We start from the raw sequence: 22,307 nt of genomic DNA, 5'->3' as shown, positions 1-22,307 counted from the left end.
ACCAGATCTTAACTCCAAGGACAGATTTATCTATGCCGCTTTTTTTTTTTTTTTTTTTAATTTTTTTTGCAGTACGCGGGCCTCTCACTGTTGTGGCCTCTCCCGTTGCGGAGCACAGGCTCCGGACGCGCAGGCTCAGTGGCCATGGCTCAAAGCGGGTCGATGCAGGGGACGTGGGTTCGTGCCCTGGTCCGGAAAGATCCTACATGCCGCGGAGCGGCTGGGCCCGTGAGCCATGGACGCTGAGACTGCGCGTCCGGAGCCTGTGCTCCGCCACGGGAGAGGCCGCAACAGTGAGAGGCCCGCGTACTGCAAAAAAAATTTAAAAAAATAAAAGGCAGAACAAATATTTGTGGTTTGTAACAAAACATATCCATAGTATACTGCTCTTGCGTTTATTCATTCATTCTTTCATTTGTTCGGTAGACAGACATTGGAAACACAGGCATCAATACAACACTCCAGAAAGAACTGTAAAGTAAACTTACCATGGTATTCAATAGCGCAATCAGATACTCACAGACTTTGATCACTTAATGCGCTTAATAGATTGTTCTGGGGTGTACACTTAAGAAGAAAAAGTACTTAGAAAGGAATCTGGAGGTAGCAAAATAATTAGATGGTTGGAAAGCAAAGAACTACACAATGAAGGGAATTGTTTTGCCAGCTCAACAGAAAGCAACACGATAATCATTTTCTGGTGTATGAAAGGTTGTTATCCTGACCATGATGGCAGACCATTCTCCATTTCCAAATAAAGTGAGACAAAAAGAAATATAACAAGACATGGAGGGTTTGGCTAAATGTATTCAGTAGTCTGCTGGGCATGATTTTAAAATTTGGCTTAATTTATGGAAAACAGATCATAGAATCTCAAGAATGGTGGACTTTCTAACCACACAAGACTTTATAAATTGCTGGTTTACACATGATAAAGCTATGGTTTTCTTTAAGTAAAGTCCATGTGAAGAGAAGAATGGGAAAAAATTGACATTAAAGTACCTGATGTCTCCAAAATTCTAAAGAATGAAGCATTTTAATATGCATTTAATATCCCCACCTAAAATTACTGTATTTATTCCTGCAGAAGAGCTAACCAATATTTCCATGACCACTAATATCTTGGTGGCCACAGCCCTGGATCTCTTCTTTCTCTCTCATCTGCATGCAATTGGAGCAGGTGTTATGTGAAGAGTCCCCTTCTCCAATCTTCCCTGAGGCAGGAACCCTAAAGCTTTGTAAATATAAATCATGGGGCCCAGATAAAACTAAGGAGAGGAAGTGGGGAGGAAAAAAGAAAGGTCAGTAGTACATTTAGAAGGAGATTCCAGGGATGACACTTGAGCAGGCTTTACATCTCTTTTTTATTATTTTTTATTGACATACAGTTGATATATAATATTATATGTTACAGGTATATAATATAGTGATACAATTTTTAAAGGTTATACTCCATTTGTAGTTATTATAAAATATTGGTTTTATTCCCTGTGTCTTACAATATAACCTTACAAGGATATGCTACAGCTTATATTATACATAATAGTTTGTAGGCTTTATAGCTTTTAAACTCTTGTGCAAAGTCAGTTGCTCTGCTGATTAGTACCTATTCATAGTGGTGTGAAGACAAATGAGTGTATTATATACAATATATATAATGCTTACAATAATGTCTGGCATAGACTAAGCTGAATATTAACTATCATGGCTACTATAATTATGACAGTCCTAATACTTGTCCTAGGTTGGATTTCCTAGAAGCAGCCCCTGAGATAAGGCTTCCTGAACAAATGATTTATTGAGGATGTACTCCCCAGAGAAACCAATTAGGGAGGGAGGGAAGCAGAGCAAGGTAGCCAAAGAAGCCAAGCTCTAGTAGACTTCAGGCAAAGTCCCAGTTCCTGCCTGATCCTGTGCGGAGCTCTGGAGCATAAATGATGCCTCAGCATTTGTCCTGCCTTGAGGCAAGAGAGTTGGGCTTTCATGCTCCCACACCATAGTCATCAGCTACTGGCTGCACTGGACACCTGTAGCTGTCTGTGCAAAGTAGCCCAGGGGCAGTCTCTGAAGGAGGTCACAGGGGCAAGCAGTTAGAAGCACAGCACACAGAAACTAGAGACTGACACCCAGAACAAGAAAAAGGAGCTCAGGGGATCTAGATGGAACACTGACAGTCTTCTCTCCAGTACTCCGGAGCTGTTGTACAGTCTCACCAATATCCAGTGAGCCATTTTTACTACTTGGTTTATATTCAGTCATTCCGGTAGTGTCCATGCAGTACATGTGTGCTCACTCAGGCAACCTTGCTTCCCTAGCTCTGCTCCCTGACACCAGAAAACTTATGGACTGTTTCTACCAAAAACATTGTTATTATGTTATGTGTAACTTTAAATAACAGTTGCTGCTCCTACAACTCAATAGCAATGAAACAAATAACCTGATTAGAAAATGGGCAAAAGACTTGAATAGACATTTCTCTAAAGAAGAGATACAAATGGCCAGTAGGTATATGAAAAGGTGCTCGACATCACTAATCATCAGGGAAATGCAAATCAATACCACATTGAGATACTACTTCACACTTGTTAGAATGTCTATCATCAAAAGCCACAAAAGCTAACAAGTGTTGGCAAGGCTGTGGAGAAAAAAGAACCCTTGTACACTCTGATGGGAATAAGAATTGGTGCAGGCGTTATGGCAAACAGTATGGAGGTTCCTCAGAAGCTTAAAAACAGAACAACCGTAAGATCCAGCAATCCCACTTCTGGGTATATTGCCAGAGGAATTGAGATCAGGATCGTGAAGAGATATCTGCACTCCCATGTTCTTTACAGCATTACTCACAATAACCAAGACATGGAAGCAACCTAAATGTCTATCTACAGATAAATGGATAAAGACGTGGTATAGGCCTACAATGGGATATAATTTATCCTTTAAAAAGAAGGAAATCCTGCCATTTGCAACAACATGGATAAACCTAGAGGGCATTACGCTAAGTGACATAAGCCAGACAAAGAAAGACAAATTCTTTACGATACCACTTACATGAGGAATCTAAACTGGCCAAACTCATCAAGGCAGAGAGTGGAATGATGGTTGCCAGAAACTAGGGGAAGGAGGAAACTGGAAGGTATTAGTCAAAGGGTACAAATTTTGGTCATGCAAGATGAGTAAGTCCTAGTCCATTGTATAGCATAGAGACTACAGTTAATAATATTGAACTGTATACTTAGAAATTTGCTAAGAAGGCAGATCTTATGTTAAGTTTTCATATCACTGAAAAATGATAATAATAGTAAAGGGGGGGGAGGAAATGTTTGGAGGTGATAGAGATGTTGATGGCATTGATTGTGTTGATGGTTTCAAAGATATATACTTATCTCCAAACTCATCAAGTTGCGTTGTACACGTGCAGCATGTCACTCATACCTTAATAAAATGGTTAAGAGAAATAACAGTTAGTCCTTTGGATAATCTCAGTTGTTGGAATCTCAGGGCAAGAAGAGAATTAGAGGAGGAAAGGTAGGACACCTAACTGAGATATAGCTGTGACATGAGGCAGTGACAAATCTCCTCTGGACAATGCCATGTACTCATGCCTTTCTGAGAGATACAGAAGGGGAGGGGACACTGAGTCTTGAAGAATATTCTTACCACCTCTCTACTCTATTTCGGTGTCCTTTCTGACATGAAAGTTTGCACAAAGGAAGGGCTTGGAGCCCAAGTCTCTCCGATATTGAAGATGTAGAAAAGCACACATTAGAAGCGGGGTAATGGGACAGCCACAGAGCCATCTATTGCTAATCCTTCCCTACACACGAAAGAAGAGTAATGACTGATTAAACTACAACAAAGCTAATTTTTCAGGTTCCAGATTCTATACACCTTCCAACTCTCAATCTACCACTCATTTATTTCACTGGTTTTACTTCTGATAAAATCGTTTCTCTTCAATAATTATATTCTGAAGAATGTTTGACTTTTCAAAATCAATTCTTAACTATCCCCAGAGCACCTGAAAAGTTGCCTATCTGATGAAAAAAACACTTTCATTTTTATGCTCCAAAAACTCAAAATTGGCCACAGTGAAATTTTATCAAACATTTTAAAAGAGGGGGAAAAAATCAGTTCTGGATTGAAAGTAAGAATAAGAAACTTAGAGCCCGTGGGGGCCAAGAAACTTAGAATGAAAGTGCCTTCTCAACCAGAGCACTCCTGTTGAGACATGATAATAAAATGTTCACAGTTACGGAGATGAAATCCTAACTGGCACAATCTGAACAAAAGAAAAAAACCTTTATATTTCTGGAAGCATATCTGTTTGCCCAGGCATTTAGGTCTTTCTTTAGACAAACACGTGTCACTTTTTATTGCTTATCAAATATTGAATTGGTTGGATTAAATCTTTGAGTTTGATCTTGCTGTACAAAACATGAGACCATTTTCCTAGACTTGAGTGAGCCCATGGATGAATAGCATGTATAAATTGTTATTACACTCATCTTTCAATGGAGCTGAGCTAACTGACATGCACTATCTAATCCATTTCCCCATTGTGCTTAGATTTTAACAAGAAACACATTGAAAGATTTAAAACCATCTGCAAGCTTAATTAGTGTGAACTCTAAGGGATTGTTTTAATTCTATTGTCATACCAGAATGCTATTACAGTAAGTATTGTTTGAAATTAGTGAGCCATAGCTAGGGCTGAAGAGCAATTTTTGGTATTTTGGAAATTCTCCTTGCTCTAGTAGAGTTTGACTTACAATAAAATTACAATTTGGTGTAAAGTTTGCTGTTTTCACTAGCCAAGAAACCATTTATTAAACAGCTACTATATTAAACTTACAGTGGCAGGTTAATATATCATAATCAGAGTACATTCAATTTTTTAAGGAATAATAGCATTTATTTGGCTGTTTTCACTTATTTAAAAGAATCTTTCTGAAATGGGGAGGGGAAAACTTAGGCTGTGGTTGAAAAGCTAAAACAAATATATAATATATGATGCAGTTGGAAATATATATGCCAATATTTCATAGCTGTATGTGATAAATGACAACTAGATGGCCAGATAATTTTTTTTTAAGTTCAGAAGAAGAGATCACATCGTATTTAGTGGGAACAGTATCATCTTTCCTCTAGGAAATCCTTACCTATAGAGATGGAATTGACTGGGACTTTAAAGTGAATGACCAGAATGGTGGAGAGACTCCTCAGACTCCAGATAGATTTAGGCAATCCTGAAGCAGAGAAAAAGTGTGTTTTGTTTTCCAGGGTAAGAGTGAAAGCATGGTGTCAGAATAGCAGTCTCTAGGGATGATGAGTGTGGTGCCCAAGGAAAGGCTCACAGAGTCTGCATAACCTAGGGTTGAGCAGGGAGGACAGAGATTTCTTGGCTCCTAAAAGAGCACAGAAGATGCAAAAGGCAAATCACAGACTCAAAGGCATCTAACTGGGGGATGAAGAGAATGCAGAGTTATTCACATAGTCATATGAGGGAAGCTTCATAGGGACTGCAATTGTCTCGACATGTCAGGTATAAAGGCCAATGCCCAAAGACCAGGGTCAGTTCCAACTCGGTGGTGACCATCACATGCCATAGGATGGTTGAAGGTCTGAGATTCCCTCACCTGGATGACACTTAAGCCTCCCATTACCCAGATCATTAGAAGGGTTAAGGGGAGAAAGAGAGGCAGAAATGGAGTTATTTCCTTGCACAGTGGGTTTTGTAGCTATAAATGCATGTTGGCTGGGCACAATTACACAATGATCTATTCAGTCATTCAACAGCATTCATGGTGCTAGAATTTTGGAACACTAATATCATCGGATGATAGCCACTATGTAGGTTCCAAGAAGCATAAACATTAATGAGAGAATGACCAACCCTGTCCTCAAGCTGGTTATAGCTAAGAAAATAGAAAAGCATATAAAGAAATAATTGTGTTATAGAGTAATATGTGTTTTAATGGTATGTAAACATAGCTTCTCAGAGGGTGTATATAGGAGAGTCTCACTGTGGAAGACATGTGGAGTTGTGTTTTTTGTTTGTTTTGGGGGTTTTTTTTGCGTTACGCGGGCCTCTCACTGTTGTGGACTCTCCCGTCACGGAGCACAGGCTCCGGACGCGCAGGCTCAGCAGCCGTGGCTCATGGGCCTAGCCGCTCTGCGGCATGTGGGATCTTCCCAGACCAGGGCACGAACCCATGTCCCCTGCATCAGCAGGCGGACTCTCAACCACTGCGCCACCAGGGAAGCCCGTGGAGTTGGTTTTTTTAGGAGTTGAACAAGAGATGAAACATTTACCAGACAGAGGAAACAGCAAAGAGTAAACACATACATACATATCAAAACATAGAGAGTTAAAAAAGCAATGTACAATTGATCTTTTTTTTAAAAAATTTATTTTATTTATTTATTTTTGGCTGTGTTGGGTCTTCATTGCTGCACGCAACCTTTCTCTAGTTTCAGCGAGCGGGGACTACTCTTCATTGTGTGCACAGGCCTCTCATTGCAGTGGCTTCTCTTGTTGCAGAGCACAGGCTCTAGGTGCGTGCGCGGGCTTCAATAGTTGTGGCTCGCGGGTCCTAGAGCGCAGGCTCAGCAGTTGTGGTGCAGGGGCCCAGTTGCTCCGCGGCATGTGGGATTTTCCTGGACCAGGGATCAAACCCGTGTCCCCTGCATTGGCAGGTGAATTCTTAACCACTGTGCCACCAGGGAAGCCCACAGTTGACCCTTGAACAACACATGTTTGAACTGCACAGGTCCACTTACATGTGAGTTTTTTTCAATGAATATATTGGAAAAAGTTTTTGGAGATCTGAGACAGTTTGAAAAACCTCACAGATGAACCTTGTAGCCTGGAAATATCAAAAAAAAATAAGCAAAAAATATGTCATGAATACAATAAATATCTGTAGATACTGGTCTATTTTTACATAGGCCTAAGTGACTGATATTTCATATAAAATTAATAACGTGTTAGTTTTCTTACTGTTTTGTAATTTTATTTTCAAAGAATTACATTACCACACAGTATGCCTCACTCGTATTTGGAGAAACTGTGTATCAGCCTATCATCACAGGTAACTGGTTTTTAAAAAAAATGTAACAATGCTGCCAATACTGTATTATCAATATGGCTGCAATACTGTATGCCATGAAAATTTTATAAAAATTCATTTGTTAGTGTATAGGCTAGGCTACCCTGAGGCAATCATATCGATTATACTAGGCTACCATAAAGGAATCATACTGCTGCTTTTTCGTTATCAATGCATGAATTGTTATACCTGCAAAGAAATATGAATTTCTTTTTCACATTTTTCATTTTTGATGTCTAGTGTTAGTAATACATATAACATCTACAGCGTTTTGTATCATATATGACAATATCGGCATAGGTACTGACAGACAATTCATCTTGTAAATAGATGGCATAAACGTACAGTATTGATAAACGCAGTTCAGTATCGTAAATGTATTTTCTCTTCCTTATGACTTTCTTAATATTTTCTTCTCTCTCGGTTACTTTATTGTAAGAATACAGTGTATAATACATATAGATACAAAATATGTGTTAATAGACTGTTCATGTTATCAGTAAGGCTTCCAGTCAACAGGAGGCCGTTAGTAGTTAAGTTTTGGGGGAGTCAAAAGTTATATGTGGGGGATTCCCTAGTGGCGCAGTGGTTGAGAGTCCGCCTGCCGACGCAGGGGACATGGGTTCGTGCCCCGGTCCGGGAGGATCCCACATGCCACGGAGCGGCTGGGCCCGTGAGCCGTGGCCGCTGAGCCTGCGTGTCCGGAGCCTGTGCTCCACAACGGGAGAGGCCACAACGGTGAGAGGCCCGCGTACCGCAAACAAACAAAAAGTTATATGTGGATTTTCCACAGCTCACAGCTCACACCTAATCCCCACATTGTTCAAGGGTCAACTGTAAATGGTTTAGAATGGATGGGGAGTAGACTTCAGTTGTGGAAAATAATATTGGAAACGTAGGCGCAGACCAAGGTTATGGAATTTCTTGCATATGTAAAGAGTTCATCCTTTGTTTTTTGTTTGTGTTTGGTTTTATTTTTTAATTAGGGAAATCCTAAAGAATTTTTAAGCAATTGCCAACTATCAAGTTTATGTCAGAGTATCTATTATTTTTAATTACTGATGGTCTTTTTTTTTTAATTTATTTTTTTGGCTGTGTTGGGTCCTCGTTGCTGCATGCGGGCTTTCTCTAGTTGTGGCGAGCGGGGTCTACTCTTCATTGCAGTGCGCGGGCTTCTCATTGCGGTGGCTTCTCTTGTTGCAGAGCATGGGCTCTAGGTGCGTGGGCTTACATGGGCTTAGTTGCTCTGAGTCATGTGGGATCTTCCTGGACCAGGGCTCGAGCCCGTGTCCCCTGCATTGGCAGGCGGATTCTTAACCACTGCACCACAAGGGAAGCCCTGATGGTCTTTTTAATTACCTCCTAATCACCCTGCTGGTGAGGCAGGGACTCCCACCCAAGGGTGATGGGTGGTTGAATGTAAGACACCCAGCACCGGACAGATGAGGTCAACAGCAGTTTATTATATCGTAGCCTGGGGGAGCAGAACATCACAGGCCACGCAGGGCCAGGGTTGCATTCAGGAAAAGAGTGAACCAGCAGGGGCTGCAGGAGGCAGGCTCTGTGGCATCAAGACAGTGAGGTGCCCCTTGGTTCTGATGGGAAGATGTGATTGGCTTGTTTGAGTACTTCTGTGAGCTGGCAGGGAACTGAAATCCCTTCTCAGAGACAAGTAGGAAGGGCACCTGGTCCTCTTGGTAAGGAGGGTGGTTTGATTAGAGGACGTTATTCACAGGAGTGGAGTAGGGAGGGAAGCTTGCAGTTAGGCCATTTGAAGGTGGAATGTTCTAAAATTCTAGCATATTATTCAGAAAGAAATGTAGTACATAGTATGTACTTAAGAAATGTTCCCTTCCCTTGCCATCTTTTTCTCCTGATCTCACCCATAGAGTAGTTTTTCTCTCTTCTTTGAAATTGTATAACACTCGGCAACTTCATTTTTTTTTTTAATTTATCCAACTATGTTTGTCATATGATTGTGCCCAAGTTATTTACATGTCGAGAAGAAGTTGCTAGAATTGCATATATCTCAGGATTCCCTACACTGCTGGGAAAGTGCCATGTACATAGTAGCTACTCAATACATTTATCAGATTGAACTCCAAAGCAGTCAAGTAATCCGACCAAAACAAGGAGTAGCAGAGCCAAATCTCTTGACACCAATCACATCATTTTTCAACTCTGCCAATAGTAGGGACTGCTTGTATTGGAGATTTGAATACTTGCTATAGAATAAAGGAGGTTATTTTCTTTGGGAGGTCACATTGCCTCTAGCAAAATATTCCAAAAATAAGTATTAATCACTTGAACATGCTTCTCTAGTAGGATATAAGAGAAAAGAAACATGGACAAAATTAAATACTGAATTATGATAGAATATTTTATTGTATCCTGAAATTTTTTTTTTTGAAGAAAAGGGTGGAATTTAATCTTTACTTACAGGACACTGCAAGATATGAAATTCCACGTAGAAATAAGAAACTCATTGAGAGGAGAAGCTTCATACAGTATGTACAGTTTGGAACTGTGCAAGTGTAGTTTCTTTGTAAAAAGTGCTACAATAACAAACCATATGTAAAAAGAGTTCTTAGTAGAGAAACAGTAAGACAAATATTTTATTTTATCCTGAAAATATTATAATTTGATTAGTTCTTGTATAGCCTCAAGTCATTAACCTTCCCTCTCCATTGTAAAAAAGTATTGCTGTATGCTACCTCTTCTTAGTTCGATATTCCTTAGTATATCTCCAAAATTGTCCAGTGTCAGACTGATGCGATGGGAAACACATGGGGCCATCCCCAGAACCTGATTTCGTTGGTCTCTGGTGGAGTCCAGGTGCACATCTACATCTCTAAGATAGACTTCACTGAGATTCAGAGTCATATATCCAAATGCCTCCTGGAGATTTCCACCTCCTGTCCCACAGGCACCTACAATACATACAAGACATTTCAACCTCATGTTTCTTCTCCTACACCTGCCCCTTCTCTATATTCCCAGTCAAGGAAATCACCATCACACCATCCAACCACCCAACCCCCAAGCTACCCAAGCAGAAAACTTTGGAGACATCCTTGGTTTCTCCCTTTTCCTCATCCCACTTCCACCAGAGTCAGTCAGCACCAAGTCTCATGCATTTTCACTCAACATCTCTCAAATTTCCCCAAGTTCTCTGTATCCACTGCTAATGGCTTAGTTTATGTTCATCATCCCTTGTATCATTGAAAAATTCTTCTATTCAGTTTATATCTTTGAAATGATCCTCCATTGAACTACTAGAGAGTTCAGGGGAGAAAATTTTTCTGAAAATTCATATCTGAGTGTGTTACTTATTTTGAAAGACTCTCAATGACGGCTCTTTGCCTAAAGAACCAATTATGAGGCCGTCCATATTCACATTTCCCCTCTAATCCTTTCTTTCAGGTTCCCCATCCCGTGTTTCTATACACATCCTAAGCTCCAGGCATGAAGAAATATCTGGAGAGCCTGGGAATCCCTCTGCAGTTCCATATTTTTCAGGTTGCTTCCTCTGGTAAGTATGTCTTCCGCCAGACACCATATGAATGGAAAAAAATCTCATACTTAGAAATCACACAGCTGCCAAAGTTCAAATCTTAGATCTGCTTCTTTTTTTTTTTTTTTTTAAAGAAGATGTTGGGGGTAGGAGGTTTTTTATTAATTAATTTATTTATTTTTGCTGTGTTGGGTCTTCGTTTCTGTGCGAGGGCTTTCTCTAGTTGTGGCAAGCGGGGGCCACTCTTCATCGCGGTGCACAGGCTCCAGACGCGCAGGCTCAGTAGTTGTGGCTCACGGGCCTAGTTGCTCTGCGGCATGTGGGCTCTTCCCGGAACAGGGCTCAAACCCATGTCCCCTGCATTAGCAGGCAGATGCTCAACCACTGCGCCACCAGGGAAGCCCTTAGATCTGCTTCTTACTGGTTGTGTATTACTTAACTTCTCTAATCCCCCTTTTACCCTCTTAATATGGAGTAATAAAAGTACCTACAAGAAACATTAACTATAAAAGGAGTAGATAAGTTTTTCCAAGATTGAACAGAACATGGTTTCCCTAAGGTTGTGCTAGGCACAGTTTTTATTTAAAAATTCCTCTGATAAATACACAAATATCAAATGAAAAACAACAACAACACCACCCTGCTTAGCCTTGGGAAAACATACTTAAGTATTTTTTTTTGTTTTTGTTTTTTGGCTGCATTGGGTCTTTGCTGCCACGCATGGGCTTTCTCTAGTTGCAGTGAGCGGGGACTACTCTTCATTGTGGTGTACGGGCTTCTCATTGCGGTGGCTTCTCTTGTTGTGGAGCACAGTCTCTAGGTGTGTGGGCTTCAGTAGTTGCAGCATGCAGGCTCAGTAGTTGTGGCACATGGGCCCTAGAGCGTGCAGGCTTCAGTAGTTGCGGCATGTGGGCTCATTAGTTGTGATGTGCAGGCTCAGTAGTTGTAGCTCATGGGCTCTAGAGCACAGGCTCAGCAGTTGTAGCTCATGGGCCCAGTTGCTCTGCAGCATGCAGGATCTTCCCAGACCAGGGATCAAACCCGTGTCCCCTGCATTGGCAGGCAGATTCTTAACTACTGCGCCACCAGGGAAGTCCTTAAGAATTTTTTTATTGAAGTGTAGTGGATTTACAATATTGTGTTAGTTTCAGGTGTACAGCAAAGTGATTCGGATATATATGTGTATATAGATATATATGTATATATATTTCCTTTTTTCAGGCTCTTTTCCATTATAGGTTATTACCAGTTATTGAATATAGTTCCTTACGCTATACAGTAAATCCTTGTTGTTTATCTACTTTATGTATAGTAGTGTGTATCTGTTAATCTAAAACTCCTAATTTATCCCTCCCCCCTTTCCCTTTTGGTAACTTAAGTTTGTTTTCTATGTCTGTGAGTCTCTTTCTGTTTTGTAAATAAGTTCATTTGTATTATTTTTTAGATTCCACATGTAAGTGAGATCATATAATATTTGTCTTTCTCTGTCTGACTTACTTCACTTAGTTTGATAATCTCTAGGTTCGTCCATGTTGCTGCAAATGGCAATATTTCATTCTTTTTTATGGCTAACATTTCATTGTGAGATATATATATATATATATATCATCTTCTTTATCCATTTATTTGTTGATGGGCACTGACATTGCTTCCATGTCTTGGCTATTGTAAATAGTGCTGCTATGAACATTGGAGTGCACGTATCTTTTCAAAATAGAATTTTCTTCTCTAATTCAAAACTCTAATTCAAAAAGATACATGCTTAAGTATTTTTATATCTGAAGAAGGTGGAAGCTGAGAAAAAGCAGAAGAGGCTGTAGACAACAAACATAATGATAATACACTGGCAAGCCTTGAACCACAGACACATGCTGACTGTAGGCTGACCACTCTGGTCAGACTCACTGTCCTAACACACCACTACTACAGATATCCTGACAGCATCTGCCACTGCCTGCTGCCATCCCCATTCAAACATCTTGGCAGTTTCTGCTTTGCTTGACGGAGTGAAGTTGAAGAGGGGGGTGCAGGTGGGCAGTGTTGAGGTTACTTGGCATCTTCAGAAAGCCATCCATTATGATAAGTAGGTTTCCCCAAGGTTCAGCTGAGCTGTTTTACTAAAGTACCTGCACCACATGGACCCACGGTCAAGGCATACAATGTACTGATTAATAGTGTTGCTTTGTAGTCATGGGTCTGAAGCAAGTTTTTACCAACTTATCAACATTGCGTTTTGGTAAAAAAGCAGAATTAGTGGTTTATTTGTGCCTATTCTTGTTGAGACCCCAAGAAGCCTCTGTCATTGGTTACGTAGAAAAAAGATGCCTGTGGAATCAGCATAATATAAGAAGCCCAGCCTAGACTCTGTTTGGTCTGCTGGTTCCGAGATATTAAATGCAAATATTGGTCATTCCTAATCGGAGAGGAAAAGTGCAGCTTGGTACAGCCCTGCAGGAGGAGGGCAAATGGGACTTGCTCCCAGCTTCTCCAGACACCCTGGAAGCTTTATTTAGTAAGAGAAGGTTATACAGTGCTGTCTCAAAGTTTGATCAGTGTGTTCATTAATTAATGCATATGAAAGAAATTAAGGTTTGTCACACTTTCTAATTTTGTTTAAATTAAAATATACTATCCAAAATTTTATGAATGATTTCAGTATTGATAATTAACAAATATTATTACAATACTAGAATGAGAATTACTGGATAATTTTTAATCCAAACTGGGATGCTGACTAAAAGGAGACAGAGAAATAATAAATATAATATTTGCAGTATTTATTTACTGACTGATCACTCATTATATTGGTGGACATAAGTGATGATTCTATTCATAAACCATTTTCAGGGACTTCTGCTTCCAGCCTCAACAAGTAATAGCAACTAAATTTACTCTCTCACCTTAAGCAATTTTAAAATGATCAAAATATATGAAACAAAAGATTTCAGACTCTGGACAACAGGCAGTTAGGAGAGGGATCCCTGAGAGAAGGGGAACAAATGAGGTAAGCCCATGATTACCCCAGCTAATTACCAACAAGGAGTTTCCAGGGAAAGGGAATACAAACCAGAGGCTGGCAGATTGCTTAGCTGAAAAGACAGGCCTGAGAATTGGGGGAGGAAATGGAATTTACAGCACCCCATTTATCAAATAATTCGATTAAACATTTCCGATTGTTTTAAACAAAATGCAAAAGAAAAAAATTGAAAACTTATTTTTTTTCAAGTTCAATACCATTATAAAATACTAAAGGAGGTTTATTAGGTCAAGTATCAAAGGTCAGCATTTAAAAATTCTAGCTGATGATGGGCAGCAAAGAAGAAAGCATGTACTGCTATGCTATGGTAACATTTTTTCTTTTATTCAGTATTAACTTAGTTGCAAAAAGTCTGTACTTCAGTTCCTCAATTGTGTGTATATAAAAATATGGGTAAAGTTCAGCAACTATAGGTTTTGATTCATACAATATAGATGCTTATTTAGACACAACTATCAGTTGAGTGTGCATGGCAATTAATTCCAAGTAGTTCTGCTCCATAAATTTCTTAATTTAATGATAGCATTGTTTTTACTATAACCCTGTCCTCCACAAATATTCTCTTTATATTATCATGTCAAAACGTTTAATTTATTCTTAAACGTTGAACTTTTGATTTAATTTTTGGTATCATTCACGGTAGATATTTCACTTTCAACTAAAAGAAATTCCGAAAGAATTACATCGGTTCTGTGAGTTTAATTAAAAAATTGAACCATTTAGTATTAATTTACCTAACTTTCTGTTTGAAGCAGCTGATGTCACTGATACAAAACAGGCTTTGTTTAAGTGTTTGAAAAGTTCTGATGGGACCAACACATTAATTGCTATTGCTTCACTTTCTCTACATGCTTTTTTTAAAAAAATGGAAATCAAATGAGTGAAATTAATTCAAAGACTCATAACCACCCACTTCACATTTCTGAAGCAAATGCTAATGCATCTTAAGCACATTTCTCAGTGATATCACTATAGCTTCCATGTTGGGATGGTGAACATCTTCAATTCTTTTTTAGCTCATTGCTATCAAAAGGGTTCATTGCAAAATAAAAGAGACTAACCCAAAATGTAATATTATATTTATTATATTATACATATAATATTACAAATTATATTATAAATAAATACTATTATATCCTACATAATAAATGACTAAGCCACTGTAGCAGGAGCATTCAGACCACTTCTACACACTCTGCAGAACAACTGCTCAGACTCCATTTCTCCAGCTTACTTTATGCTGACAATGTAAGAAGCACTTTCAGTCATTATCTCTCATAATACCTACAACAAGCCCATTAGAGGTTATCTAAAGGGCACATCTAGTTCATTGTAGAATTGAGATTTTTATTCAGCTCTAACACCGAAGCCTGTGTTCTTAGCAGTGATTATGTTTCGTTCAAGTGTTATATGTTCTATACATACTATCAAGACTTGCCTGAAATTCTCCTGTTCTGATTGTATACTGCTGCCTAACAAACCACCACAAACTTAGTGGCGTGAAACAACTACAATTTTATGTTCATGGATTTTATGAGTCAGAACTTTCTTTTTTTTTAATATACCTTATTTTTCTTAACAAATTTTATTTTATTGTGGTAAGAACATTTAATGGGAGCTCTACCCTTTTAACAAAATTTTAAGCGTGAGATACATTATTGTTGACTACAGATGCAATGTTGTACAGCAGGTCTCTGAAGCTTATTTATCTTGCTTTACTGAAACTTTGTATCTGTTGATTAATAACTCCCAAATTTCTCCTCCCCACAGTCCTTCACAATCATGATTCCACTCTTTGATTCTATGAATGTGACTATATCAGATGACTCATATAAGTGGAATCATGTTTGTCCTTCTGTGCCTGGTGTATTTCCCTTACCATAAGGTCCCCAAGGTTCATCCATGTTTACATGTATTACAGAGTATTTTGACAGGGCACAGTGCAGATGGCTTGTATCTATTCCATGAAGACTGAGACCTCCACTAAGAGAGACACAAGTGGTTCAGTCTGGACCATCTGAAGACTTCTTCATTCACACATCTGGTAATTGGGCTGGATGAGCCCAAGGCTGGGTTCGGTGGGAACCAGAAAGCCTGCACGTGGCCTCTCCAAGTGGTTTAGGCTTCTCCCTGCATGGCAGTTAGATTCTGAGAGGAAGTGTAACAAAAAGGAGTGTCTGGAAATATGACAAAAGAAATAGGAGGTGGCTTTCTGGCTTTTTAAGACCAGCCTCAGAAGTCACATAGCTTCACGTCCACCATACTCTGTTGGTCAAAACAGGCACAGACCTGCCCAGATTCAAGGGGAGAGAGCACAGACCCCATTGCTCAAAGAGAGGAATATCAAAGAATTTAAGGTCATATTTTAAACGACTAAATTGTACTTTTCTCTCCCTCTGTCTCTGTCTCTGTCTCTGTCTCTGTCTCTGTCTCTCTCTCTCTCACACACACACACACACACACACAAATAGATTTGATTACTCCTTTGTGTTCCCATAGTCCTTCGTACAGACAACTGTCTGATCACCTCTGACCTGTTATAACACTTATTTGTTTACATACAGACTTTCTCTACTAGACTATAAGTTTCTTAAGGAGCAGGTCTCTTTTATCCCCAGAACTTAGCGTAGTACATGGCACATAGTAGCTGCTCAATCAACATGTGTTGAATGATTGGTTGATGGATCGGTTAAAACAACAACAAAAACCACTTACATCCTTCAGTTACCAATATAGGTTTTGTGCATTAAAATATCAGTTGCTTCAATTCTTCCTCCATTCCAAAAGGATGCCATGAAATCTCTCAGTGAAGACCATATGAACAAATAATCTGCCTTCTTGACTAAAGGTGGAAATCATGCATTAGGCTAGGCATAGTCTTCCAAGAGAAGGTACTAGCATCTCCTTTCTCCTGTCCTTCCTTCCAGGTAAAGAACAACTCAGGCTCCCTCATCTTTCTCCATATAACTTTTGGTTTTGTGACTCAGATGCATGACAGGGACTTAACAAGATTCCCTCATGCCCAGGTGACCTAGATATTTGACCCTGGAAAATGAAGCTCTTCACTCGGCCACACTTGGTCCAATGGCTCCCCTGGGAAAGTATTTAGCAAATCTTCCTGGCTTCTTGTCCTCCTCTTAGCTCTGAGCACCACCTAGAGATCTGAACTCTGTTCAAAATGTCGTGCTCTCCACTGAATTTTAAGAGTATACAAGACATATTATTGAAATGACAGTCTTTATTCCATATTTTCCATCTTGACATTTTTTTCTGATTTATGAAATGTATTTGTTTTCCAATACTTCAGTACTTCAGATTTTCTGTCCCACATTAAAAAAAAAAAGCAGTGTCGAAAGTGCAATGGGATGTTTTCCTAGGTGAAAATCATACACTTGTTTCCTGCCATTCAACTCATCAAGTTGAATTTTCTGGATCAACAGAATATACCTAAATTTAATTTTATTGTTGTTTGGTTGAGTATCTTGTAATACTTTTAACATATAAAATAGATTATTCAGCAAGATTCCTGCTGCCAGAGAAAACATTACTAAGAAGTTCCTCTAGATAAGACTGGCTGGAGGGTAACACCTGGGAGTTAGCTTCCTTAGCTCTGGAACACCCTCAGCCTCACTGATTCACTTCTTTCCATAAAGGCTCCCCATGCTGAGGGAAGATGGGTCTAGCAATGTTGTCCCATGGTTAGATGTAAAATTTGCCAAAGTAAAATACTCGACCTTCAACTGAAGTTTGATAGAACCATCTCTTTTCACTCTGACTTCCTCTCTACCATACTCCCTTCCTGCTCAAGATGCTGAAGTGGCTGTGGCATTTTTTAGGTTCAGATAAGCAGAGGTTGAGTTGGAAAGAGGCCATTTCAACTGCAGTTTGAAAATGAGTTTTGGGATATTTTAGTAGAACAAGTTATAAATGACAGATTCCCAATTTTCTCATATCAGGGGTAACTTCCTTACACATCTCTAAATTTATTCATTAAATAAATGAGAAAATTTTAGATTAATAAAAAATAAAGCAAAGTCCATAAAGATGAGTAGTGAAATCAAGAGGAATTAATCTGTCATTGGAAAGTGAATTGTAACCAAAAATAAATTATACCAAAAGCAATAATTCATTAAGAAAAAGAGATACATTTACAAAAAAAGTAATGAATACACTCTTGGATTATTTGGTAATCCAAATAATGAAGAGGAGCAAATCATAAGAACATGTTGGAAAAATATTTCAAATTCTTCCTCACCTGACATGAAATATTGCTGCCAGTGAATGTACGTATATGTAAAATCACCTGGAGGGTTTGTTAAAACACGGATTGCTAGGTTCCACCCCAGAGTCTGAATCAGTAGCTCTGGGTAGGGGGAAGGTGTAGAGAATTAGCATTTCTAATTAGCTCCTGGGTGATGCCGATGCTGCTGATTCAGGGGCCACACTTAGAGAACCACTGAGTTTTTACATCATTTTCTTACATATCTTCTTCCTTTCTTCCTTTTGCCTTTATTTTAATAAACTTAGTAGACTGTCCCATAATTTAAAAAGTAATTGATTATAGAGGAGGAGCTTCAATAGTAAGAGTAAGACATGTAGAGATCACCTTCTTCCCCACAAATACATCAGACATACATCTACATGTGGAACAACTCCTACAGAACACCTACTGAACGCTGGCAGAAGACCTCAGACTTCCCAAAAGGCAAGAAACTCCCCACGTACCTGGGTAGGGCAAAAGGAAAAAGGATAAACAGAGACAAAAGAACAGGGACGGGACCTGCACCAGTGGGAGGGAGCTGTGAAGGAGGAAAGGTTTCCACACACTAGGAAGCTCCTTTGTGGGCAGAGACTGCAGGTGGCGGAGGGGGGAAGCTTCAGGGCCACGGAGGAGATCGCAGCAACAGGGGGGTGGAGAGCAAAGTGGAGAGATTCCCGCACAGAGGATTGGTGCCAACCAGCACTCACCAGCCCGAGAGGCTTGTCTGCTCCCCCGCCGGGATGGGTGGGGGCTGGGAGCTGAGGCTCAGGCTTTGGAGGTCGAATCCCAGGGAGAGGACTGCGGTTGGCTGCGTGAACACAGCCTGAAGGGGTTAGTGCACCACGACTAGCCGGGAGGGAGTCCGGGAAAAAGTCTGGAGCTGCCGAAGAGGCAAGAGACTTTTTCTTGCCTCTTTGTTTCCTGGTGCGCGAAGAGAGGGGATTAAGAGCGCCGCTTAAAGGAGCTCCAGAGCGCGAGCCGCAGCCATCAGCACGGACCCCAGAGACGGGCATGAGACGCTAAGGCTGCTGCTGCCGCCACCAAGAAGCCTGTGTGTGAGCACAGGTCACTATCCACACCTTCTCTCTCGGGAGCCTGTGCAACCCGCCATTGCCACGGTCCAGGGATCCAGGGACAACTTCCCGGGGAAAACAACGGCGCGCCTCAGGCTACTGCAAAGTCATGTCGGCCTCTGCCGCCGCAGGCTCGCTGCGCATCCGCACCCCTCCCTCCTCCCGGCCTGAGTGAGCCAGAGCCCCCAAATCAGCTGCTCCTTTAACCCCGTCCTGTTTGAGCGAAGAACAGATGCCCTCAGGTGACCTACACGCAGAGGTGGGTCCAAATCCAAAGCTGAGCCCCAGGAGCTGTGCGAACAAAGAAGAGAAAGGGAAATGTCTCCCAGCAGCCTCAGGAGCAGCGGATTATATCTCCACAATCAACTTGATGTACCCTGCATCTGTGGAATACATGAATAGACAAGGAATCATCCCAAATTAAGGAGGTAGACGTTGGGAGCAATGATATATATATATATATATATTTTTTTTTTTTTTCCCTTTTCTCTTTTTATGAGTGTGTATGTGTATGCTTCTGTGTGTGAATTTGCCTGCATAGCTTTGCTTTTACCATTTGTCCTAGGGTTCTGTCTGGCCGTTTTTTGTTTGTTTGTTTGTTTGTTTTAGTATACTTTGTAGTGCTTGTTATCATTGGTGGATTTGGTTTGGTTGCTCTCTTCTCTCATTCTTTCTTTTTTTTCTATTACTTTTTAAAATTTTTTCTTAATAATTATTTTTTATTTTAATTATTTTATTTTATTTTATTTTATCTTCTTTCTTTCTTTCTTTCTTTTCTCCCTTTTATTCTGAGCTGTGTGGATGACAGGCTCTTGCTGCTCCAACCAGGCATCAGGGCTGTGCCTCTGAGGTGGGAGAGCCAAGATCAGGACATTGGTCGACAAGAGACCTCCCAGCTCCACCTAATATCAAACAGCAAAAATCTCCCAGAGATCTCCATCTCAACACCAAGGCCCAGCTCCACTCAATGAGCAGCAAGCTACAGTGCTGGACACTCTATGCCAAACAACTAGCAAGACAGGAACACAACCACACCCATTAGCAGAGAGGCTGCCTAAAATCATAATAAGTCCACAGACACCCCAAACACACCACCAGAGGTGGATCTGCCCACCAGAAAGACAAGATCCAGCCTCATCCACCAGAACACAGGCACTGGTCCCCTCCACCAGGAAACCTACACAACCCACTGAACCAACCTTAGCCACTGGGGACAGACACCAAAAGCAACAGGAACTAGGAACCTGCAGCCTGTGAAAAGGAGACCCCAAACACAGTAAGTTAAGCAAAATGAGAAGACAGAAAAAAACACAGCAGATGAAGGAGCAAGGTAAAAACCTACCAGACCTAACAAATGAAGAGGAAATGGGCAGTCTACCTGAAAAAGAATTCAGAATAATGATAGTAAAGATGATCCAAAATCTTGGAAATAGAATGGAGAAAATACAAGAAACATTTAACAAGGACCTAGAAGAACTAAAAAGCAAACCAACAGTGATGAACAACACAATAAATGAAATTTAAAATTCTCTAGAAAGAATCAATAGCAGAATAACTGAGGCAGAAGAATGGATAAGTGACCTGGAAGATAAAATAGTGGAAATAACTACTGCAGAGCAGAAAAAAGAAAAAGGAATGAAAAGAATTGAGGACAGTCTCAGAGACCTCTGGCACAACATTAAATGCGCCAACATTTGAATTATAGGGGTCCCAGAAGAAAGGGACTGAGAAAATATTTGAAGTGATTATAGTTGACAACTCTCCTAATATGGGAAAGGAAATAATCAAATCCAGGAAGCACAAGAGTCCCATACAGGATAAATCCAAGGAGAAACACGCCAAGACACATATATATCAAAAATTAAATACAAAGAAAAAATATTAAAGGCAGCAAGGGAAAAGCAACAAGTAACATACAAGGGAATCCCCATAAGGTTAACAGCTGATCTTTCAGCAGAAACTCTGCAAGCCAGAAGGGAGTGGCAGGACATATTTAAAGTGATGAAGGGGAATAACCTACAACCAAGATTACTCTACCCAACAAGGATCTCATTCAGATTTGATAGAGAAATTAAAACCTTTACAGACAAGCAAAAGCTAAGAGAATTCAGCACCACCACACCAGCTTTACAACAAATGCTAAAGGAACTTCTCTAGGCAAGAAACACAAGAGAAGGAAAAGACATACAAAAACAAACCCAAAACAATTAAGAAAATGGTAATAGGAACACACATATCGATAATTACCGTAAATGTAAATGGATTAAGTGCTCCAACCAAAAGACATAGACTGACTGAACAGATACACAAACAAGACCCATATATATGCTGTCTACAAGAGACCCACTTCAGACCTAGGGACACATACGGACTGAAAGTGAGGGGTTGGAAAAAGGTATTCCATGCAAATGGAAATAAAAAGTAAACTGGAGTAGCAATTCTCATATCAGACAAAATAAACTTTAAAACAAACGCAATTACAAGAGACAAAGAAGGACACTACATAATGATCAAGGGATCAATCCAAGAGGAAGATATAACAATTGTTAAAAATTTATGCACCTAACATAGGAGCACCTCAATACATAAAGCAGATACTAACAGCCATAAAAGGGGAAATAGACAGTAACACAATCATAGTAGGGGACTTTAACACCCCACTTTCACCAATGGACAGATCATCCAAAATGAAAATAAATAAGGAAACACAAGCTTTAAATGATACACTAAACAAGATGGACTTAATTGATATTTATAGGACATTCCATCCAAAAACAATAGAATACACTTTCTTCTAAAGTGCTCATGGAACATTCTCCAGGATAGATCATATTTTGGGTCACAAATCAAGCCTTGGTAAATTTAAGAAAATTGAAATCGTATCAAGTACCTTTTCCGACCGCAATGCTATGAGACTAGATATCAATTACAGGAAAAAATCTGTAAAACATACAACCACATGGAGGCTAAACAATGCACTACTTAATAACCAAGAGACCACTGAAGAAATCAAAGAGGAAATCACAAAATACCTAGAAAAAAATGACAATAAAAACACGACAGCCCAAAACCTATGGAATGCAGCAAAAGCAGTTCTAAGAGGGAAGTTTATAGCAATACAATCCTACCTTAAGAAACAAGAAACATCTCAAATAAACAACCTAACCTTACACCTAAAGCAATTAGAGAAAGAAGAACAAAAAAAACCCAAAGTTAGCAGAAGGAAAGAAATCATAAAGATAAGATCAGAAATAAATGAAAAAGAAATGAAGGAAACAATAGCAAAGATCAATAAAACTAAAAGCTGGTTCTT

General features: G+C 39.8%; 1 protein-coding gene across 4 annotated transcripts in view; it reads left to right on the top strand.

The window, feature by feature from the left end:
• The window catches only part of FAM3C (FAM3 metabolism regulating signaling molecule C), a 379,854-nt gene that overhangs the window by 202,592 nt on the left and 154,955 nt on the right, over positions 1–22,307 (top strand). For 3 of the 4 annotated variants that reach the window (XM_079932257.1, XM_079932259.1, XM_079932260.1), the window contains one exon: positions 10,533–10,641. The exons of the other annotated variant lie outside the window; for it this stretch is intronic. The gene's annotated coding sequence lies outside the window, so the exon portion shown is untranslated. The remainder of the gene's footprint in view (positions 1–10,532; positions 10,642–22,307) is intronic. 4 annotated transcript variants of the gene reach the window in all.

Source organism: Stenella coeruleoalba (assembly GCF_951394435.1).
Source record: "Stenella coeruleoalba genome assembly, chromosome: 9".
Lineage (NCBI taxonomy): Eukaryota > Metazoa > Chordata > Mammalia > Artiodactyla > Delphinidae > Stenella > Stenella coeruleoalba.
This window is presented reverse-complemented; position numbering and strand designations above follow the sequence as displayed.